At 38.0% G+C, this 8,424-nt stretch overlaps 1 protein-coding gene across 3 annotated transcripts in view; it reads right to left on the bottom strand.

Annotated features, from left to right (window-relative positions):
• LOC122532902 overlaps nt 1–8,424 on the bottom strand; it is a 53,282-nt gene that overhangs the window by 26,670 nt on the left and 18,188 nt on the right. The window contains exon 1 of one of the 3 annotated variants that reach the window (XM_043662088.1): nt 7,348–7,465. The exons of the other annotated variants lie outside the window; for them this stretch is intronic. The gene's annotated coding sequence lies outside the window, so the exon portion shown is untranslated. Of the gene's footprint in view, nt 1–7,347; nt 7,466–8,424 lie in introns of those variants that run through there. 3 annotated transcript variants of the gene reach the window in all.

An 8,424-nucleotide genomic window follows, 5' to 3' on the forward strand; every position in this document is an offset into this window, starting at 1 on the left:
AAAAAAAAAGGAACATGCATACAAGACACAAATAAATCTGATTTTCTACAAAAAAAAAAACCAAGCTGATGGACGACAATTGGCGCGATTAAAATATTTAATACTCCTGCCCGTGGTTTTTCTCTTTTTTTTGCGAGCGAATTGACAAATTACCGATAACCGGGAGCAGTGAACCGGCAAAAAAAGACTGGAAAGCGACTGTACCCAGAGGGGGAGAGAGTTCGAGGAATTTACATCGGCGAATCGACGACGATAGTGTTTCATCGGTTATCGAATTGACGTGCACGAAATTAAACACAGATGATTACAGTCATTTAAAAGGGGGAAAAAAAAAAAAAGAAACCGAGGAGCGTGCACGTGACGAGTGTATCTCGCACTTCCTTTTTATAAATGATGCGCCGCGAGATGCTTTAATCATCCAATTCTCGTAAATGTTAAACATTTTGATAGATCGAACGAAAACAGTGCTGACTGTTCCGACGAAATATCGCTTAATTCAACGAACGATAAGCGCGTGGACGTGGAACGATTCCTTTTATTTATATGTTATAATTCTGGATTTTCATTGTTCGTTTGGAGCACGAATCTCAGTGGGAATATATTAACTCTTATCTCAGTTATATAAAAGGAAAGAAACGTTCTTTCGGATAAGTTCAAATAATTTAATACCTATCTAATAATAATAATAATTGTACTTATTTTCTTTGTCTATCTAATAATAATAATAATTTTATCTATCTTTACCTATAATAATAATTTTATCTTTCTTTATCTATCTAATAATAANTAATTGTACTTATTTTCTTTGTCTATCTAATAATAATAATAATTTTATCTATCTTTATCTAATAATAATAATTTTATCTATCTATCTTTATTTATAATAATAATTTCATCTTTCTTTGTCTATCTAATAATAATAAATAATAGTATCTAATAATAATAATAGTATCTAATAATATCTAATAATAATAAATAATTGTATTTATTTTCTTTGTTATTAAAAGTCTATTTTTCTCCGTGCATTCAAATTCATTGCCAGAGCCATCACTGTGTGATAATCTCGAGTTTTTTAAATCTTAGAGAATCTTGCTGCGCAGAGCACAGGCCTCCAAACTGTCGCACCGTCCCCTCGGAAATATATTACCGACAAATTTTCGAATAGACAGACTTTCAAAGATGTCAAGAATCAAATGTTTTTTCTTCAACTGACGTAGGTACTCTTTCGGAGCGTGAAAAGTCTTCGGCGCACACGGCGCATGCCTTGCAACGGTGAAAGGGTTAATGTCCTTGGTAATCGAATACTTTGAAAGTTCAAGTATGGCAAGAATATCCTCCCCTCGCTCCTCCTTACGAGGCATGTCGATTAACTCGACATTCCTCGAAACAAAATTGCCTGAAAACTGTGTCCCTATTCTCCACGCCGATTTTCGTGTGAAAAATATAGGGTGGTCACTGAAAGACCGAAGGATTTGAAAAAAAATCATAACTCGTTCATTTTCAATCTCTTTTATTTTCCTTTCTTGCAGGTTATAGAGCATCTCTCGGGGATTAAAATTATTATATTTGAACAATCGAACATCTTTCACTGGAATGAGTTTCATTCGCTGCTGGAAATCGTACGTAGCCCGATAGCTCGATAACCTACAGAAAAAAAAGAAGATAAAAAAGATTGAAAATGAGCAAGTTATGTCTTTTTCGAAACCCTTCAGTTTCTCAGTGGCCACCCTGTATACATAAAATGTTTCTCGCCGGATCGAAATGCTCTCGAATGGATTGAAAGTTCAGAAAATTCAAAGGGAACAAGGAAACACCGCGTTTGAATCCTCAGAAGTGGAGAAGAGGACTTCGCACACGGTGAAAAATAACGTCACCGTTCTTAAGACGTTCCAAGACGTCGATTTTATAGAAGGCCGACCGTGCACAACAGTCGGAGAGAATTTCCAAGCTACCGAGGAAACGATTCGAGCTGTGGCCGAGGCAAATCGATCGAGGAGCATATTCGCGTCACGAGGGCAATGCACCGGCGATACGATGCACCAGTTGCACTCGGCCTCGGGTAACTAGGATATGCCTAGATGCCGCATGAATGGCATACGCGGAAAAATCTCGCCGTGAAACTCGAATTCGTTCGAAACGTGAGACACGTAATTTCATTCCGAATTATCGTAGAAAGTGTTCGTTCGGACATCTGCAGTTACGAGAAGCTACCTTCTCCCTGGCGTGTAATTAAGGGGACCATTCTGGTGATCCGGCTTAAAAAAAAAATCAATTCTTCTTTCTTTTACATTTTCTCAAAGTATATGCTTTTGAAAATGTCTGTGTAAAAGGATTTGTTTGAATTCGTGAAGTTAGGAATGTTACAGAATGTTTAAAGGAAACGGTGTACTGCTCGCAACGTGAGTATGAATATTTTTTGTGAACCACGGGTAACAAAAACTTTGAACGTGTTTCTTCTCAAAAAACATTTTATTTTATAATATTATTATTTATATTATTATTTATATTGTTATTTTGTAATATTCTAGTTTTTGTACTACTCGACTGATTGTAAGTACGAATATTTTTGTACAACTAGTAACAGTCAAATGTGTTTTTCTCAAAAAACATTTTATTTTATAATATTATTATTTATTGTAATATTCTAGTTTTTGTACTGCTCGACTGATTGTAAGTACGAATATTTTTCTACAACTGGTAACAGAAACTTCAAATGTGTTTTTCTCAAATTTATATTTTTTAAACTGGCTGACGGGATATCTCAGAGATTTTAGCTCACCGATTGACTTGAAATTTGGAGGAGATCTTCGCCGAATGTATCTTTGTCGCGTGAACCACGGATTTCAAAATCTGATGGTTTTTTTTCTATTCTTTTTTTACCACCCAAAGGACGAAAAGCACAAGGAAAATCGATACTTCAACTTCAAAATGCTGCCATTTTTTTCATTTTCGCTGTTTCCGTGGTTCATGCGATAGCCATATTTATACTAATTAAGATGCATTTTGGTTTATTAGTTTCAAATAACCAGGTATCGACCGGAATCACATCAGCCTTTCGAACTCGTTTTTTAAAAACATGCTTCACTTAAGGCTATATAATTGTCCACAACTTTCATTAATTTTGTTAAAAAAAAGAAAATTGTAAATACTCTTCAAGTATGAACAAAATCTGTTTGCGAAAACTGCGTACCAAAATGTATCATGGTCTCCTTAGAAAAAAATCCCAAAAGTCGATTTTTACAAGCCGGATTACCAGAATATCCCCTTAAATTTCCTCGAGAGAGAAAGAGAGAGGGAGAGAGTGTGTCGAGAAGTAAAAGATCAAGAAATAAAGCAAGAACGTCGCCTTGAAGTACCGAGAATACAGTAATTGAAAAAGATAGTACGACACGATTGTCTTAAAGTATAAGATATACTGAAGCGACCACGTATTCAGAATGAAGAAACTCGCGAGATCTCGACGAAATCGCGAGAATTACGCTCTCTCTCTCTCTCTCTCTCTCTCTCTCTCTCTCTCTCTCTCTCTCTCTCTCTTTTTGTCAACCGCGGGAAATTAAGATCGACAGGCATCAAGCACGGTTTATGACACCGGTCATATGAATAAGCAGTCACGAGAGAACCGACCAACTCCTAGGGTCGACGATCTTTCTCTGCTGGAAATCGCGGTTTTCAACGTCCATTGAAATACACGTGTGCACGTAGCAACCTAACCCAAACCTAACCCAAACCTAACCCCTACTATATACAGGGTGTTTCGTAACTTGTGGGACCCACTTCGGGAGCTGATTGTACGCCAAAAAATAATGAAAAAAAGGTCATATAAACATATGTCCTATCTGTCTTCGTCTCACTACAGTCTCACTGTACCGAACAACCTTCCATTAATGAAATTTTACAGCAGCAAACAGAGATATTCGAGGCTGACAAAATTGTCGAGACGTCAAATTGCACCGCGCGAGAGGAAACCGGAGGTTTCGTTGCGCAACCCGAAATGTCGAACGAACCTAACTCTTGTCCTAGGCTGTTGCAAGGCCTCCGATTAAAAAAGAAATCTCCGTTAGACGAGCGGAACTGGTCCGTGTGTGTGTATGTGTGTGTGTGTGCGCGGCCGCGGACTGACTCGGCGAGAAAACGAAAGTGAATCCTTGCTTGTGTTCGCGGGCCCGTTTTACGACCGTTAGTCGGCTGCCACGTACATACATACGTTCAGGCACACGTCGACACACGCTGAATCCCGAATCCTTGATCTCGTTCGAGCGGAAGCTCGTCCCGTGTAAAATGAAATCATTACGCGCCGCTGCGCGGTTATAATCAGCCTCGCGCACAGTTATAAATAACCCGCGTCGTACGGTATAAAATTGTTATCCGCGATTTTTTTTTCTTTTTCCCATTACCGAAGAGCGGAGAGGATCTTCCACGACTTCCTCAATCGTCGATCGTCGCGTTTGACACGTTCTCCAAGTTTTTGCTCTCTCCGATCGTATTTAAACTCTTTGCGCTGGAATGACGCACGTCGACAATTTTTTGTCCGAAAATTGTAATATCTTTTTTAGTTTTAAGTATATTTAAGCAAAAGGCAAAACAAATAGTAAATTTTGTTAATAATTCCTCAATAATTTCTATCCGATGATATCGTGCCGACGAGTACAAAAGGAAAGCGACGAGTTATTGCATGACGGTTCGGTCACTCGTTATGGTCCGCAATCCAGTTGCCAGCGCAAGTGGTTAAGGATACCTATAAGTAACGTCGTTTTTCGACACCGTAGAAAATTTTATTTTTATTTGATACAGCTCTAATCTGCAATACAATTTAACAATAAACACGCTAAATGTCAATGTATTTAACTAGAATATAGGTTATATTAGGCATAACATAGGTTATGTTGTAACATATTATATATTATATGTTATAGCATAACATGTTATAATAAGTAAAATAATATATTTGAGTAAAACAAAGTAGGCAAAACAAACAATAAATTTATTACTTTATTATCGTACCGAGTTCAAAAGAAAAGCAACAAATTATTGCGTACGGTTCGGTCACTCGTTATGGTCCGCAATCCAGTTGCCAGCGCAAGTGGTTAAGGATACCTATAAGTAACGTCGTTTTCCGACACCGTAGAAAATTTTATTTTTATTTGATACAGCTTTAATCTGCAATATAATTTAACAATAAACACTCTAAATGTCAATGTATTTAACTAGAATATAGGTTACATTAGACATAACGTAGGTTTTGTTATAACATATTATATATTATAGCATAACATGTTATAATAAGTAAAATTATATATTTGAGCAAAACAAAATAGGCAAAACAAATAATTCAATAATTTCTATCCAGTGGATATCGTGCCGACGAGTTGAGAAAGAATTATTGTATATGACTTGGTCACTCGTTATGGTCCGCAATCCAGTTGCTAGCGCAAATGGTTAAATTACGGAAGATCGAACGTTTTTTTCCGAGGGAGAATGGAATTTTCAACGCGTCAAGCACCATGCGTGTTTTGTTTGTTATTTGCCCTACACAAGGAATGCTTCAACCACGAAATTTTTATTAAAATCTTTATTAATCCACGAAGATTCTTTATTAAAATTCAGAAACTGCTGTTTCTCGAAACTCGTTTTTTGGCAGGTGGATCGAGGACCAAGGACCATTTTTGCAGCCAGCAGTGAATGATTAAATCATTCGGTAAAATAAGAAGAAAGAAAAAAAGATCTATTTCGCGGATAACGTTTACTCTGTTGGAGCTGGGATCTCGCGGGAAAGCACTGGTTAATTAATCGACACTTCCGGTCGATAAAAGCGTGCAGCAGTTTCTTTCTTCTTTCGTTAATTTCCACTGCGCCGGTTTGCCCGCGATAGTGAATAATGAAACGGCCGGGCGAAGAAAAGATTGACGTGATATTATAATTTAAAGAACATCGGTAAATTTTCGCTACGTTGCCGCGAATTATTCACGGGCGAAATACAAAAAAAATGGTAGCAAGAAAAATTTCATAAATGTACAATTATGAAATCTACATGACACCGCTGTGCTCGCTATTTTCAGACAGTTCTGATGTTAATTTCAGCGAAGGGACCTACTTATTTGTTTCGCGAAGGGCAAATATATATCGCGTTCATTTCTCAGTTCAGCTCTGCTTAAAGCACGTTTTCTCGCGTTAGGAATACGTTGGAAGGACCAACAATTGAAATTACTGTCGATATTTCGATCTCGCTCGGTATCAATCAGAAACAAACCGCGATGGATATCACTACTTTCACCGTGAAACAAAGAAAACTGATGAATACGCGTTAGAATCGGTCAATGCCAATATCGCTCCTACTTCGAAGCTTTTACACCATCATTCCCATTAAAACCCGCCGTCTGTTTCTTCGTTGATACCCGCGAGCACAAGTTATCAACTTGTGCTCGCGGTCGCGAATATCGTTACCCACGTCACTCTCATTTCTCTCATTTTCTACGACGTTCGATACACCGAAAATAACGAGATCAACCGAGGACGACGAGCAAAAAAAAAAAACAAACTATATACAGAGATATCGTTTTTAGCAATTATCTTCTTTTTTTCAACGAGTTTGCACGCGGAGCGCATTGTGTTATTAACCTCTTGAATGAAAGTGACGAGTCACGTTCGGCATTTCTACATGATATATATACCGCTAATTACGAAAGTAGTGGTTCGATTTATTACTCTACATCCCACCAATTTATACTAAAAATTATTTTAAATCGAGACACAAAATTCCATTTCCGAAGGACGTGAAGAAAATTCAAAAGTAATAAAAGTTAATTACTTAGAAACGTGGAATTACGAAATGTGAATTGATGAATTTCATTTAAATTTTTTCTTATAATAAAATTCGTCGTTCTTTCATTGTTGCTTTAAAATATATTTTAATTTTGCAAGTCAGCTTTAAAATATATTTTAATTTTGAAAATTTGTCCTAAGCCACTTCAAGCTTCAAAAATCATATTTCCTTATAAGCTACACACAAAATTTCACAGTCGTGATGAATTCTTACTTTACAAGACCAAATATTTTTTGGAATATTTTGTTTGACAATACAAAAATATTCTTTAACTTATTCAAACGAAAACCTTTAAATATACAGATAAAAGCTACGTTGTATTAATTAAAATACTAAAATATTGCGCTGTATTATAAAGTTCGTTCAAACTTTTTTTTCACTTTAGATGATTTTATCTTACTTTCATTTTCTTTGGATTTTCTATTCTTTACTATTTTTTATTTTAATGAAAATTTTACGCTCTAATCATCGGTGATCGCCGGTTCTCCTTTTGAATATTGGAAATTTTCAAGCCACGATAAACTCACGTGTAAGAAAAACGTAGCTGAGACGAGAAATTTGCGATAAATCTTGACACGAAGCCATCCGAATCCTAGCAGCTGAATAAATCACAGGACAACAGATTGATACGCACGCGAGCCCTCGTTCCCACCCCCCCTAATTCCCATAATCACCCTACACAGGCAACGCTATCATTTTCGCCACTGTCCCTCGATAAATTCCAACAAAGTGTTCCAACTTCTACCGCCGAGAAACGACTCGATCGAGACGACGACCTCCTCGACGACGCCCTCCACTTATTCCCTCGGTCCTCAATAATCTCGGAGCGTACCAGCATCGTCACGAAACCGATGCATGTGGATCGGTGTCGATCTCGCAAGGACCACCAACCAACGTGATCCTCAACACCTGACCGCACGAGTCGACGACGAACACGAACACGAACACGAGCACGAACACGAACGTTGCTGAAACCGGTGCAAATAGGTCTATTAATCTCGATTGGGCCAAGTGTCTGCGATCTAGCGCGACGTGCCGGCTAGACTAGCACACTAGTCGTCGTTATACAGTCTGGTCGTCGCGTAATCGGCCTCTGCCAATTATCGTTATCGCCCCAAGGCCAGCAGACGACGCGGACGATCGGTTCCGCTCTGACGTCACGACGTACACGTCCGCCGCAGGCAGCATCTCGCGACGCTCGTGTTATTCCGCTGACGCGACGACGCCAACGCGATTGCAATAAGATCGATCGTTTACAGCTTCCAGCCGATAGAAATAATTGACGTCTGTCTAAAGTCTCTCTCTCTCTCTCTCTCTCTCTCTCTCTAACTCGTGGAATTATGGGATCGTGGGAGAACTCGCGAGCTCCTCCTTCGATTCGCGGATGACTCGTTGGATTTTAATCGGTTTTTAATTTCACTTAATTTGCCTCGTTTTTAATACTGCGTCTACGATAAACGATCACAGGAAGTGTAAAATTTATAGCAGAGAGATGAAAATGAAAAGGGAAAAAAGTAGGAAGCACAATCTTTTGTTTATATACAAGGTATACTAAAAGTTTCTTCCCATTTTTTTTTTTTTTTTTTTTTTAATAAAACGTCAGG

This window comes from Frieseomelitta varia, unplaced genomic scaffold (assembly GCF_011392965.1).
Source record: "Frieseomelitta varia isolate USP_RPSP 00005682 unplaced genomic scaffold, Fvar_1.2 scaffold_482, whole genome shotgun sequence".
Taxonomy (NCBI): domain Eukaryota; kingdom Metazoa; phylum Arthropoda; class Insecta; order Hymenoptera; family Apidae; genus Frieseomelitta; species Frieseomelitta varia.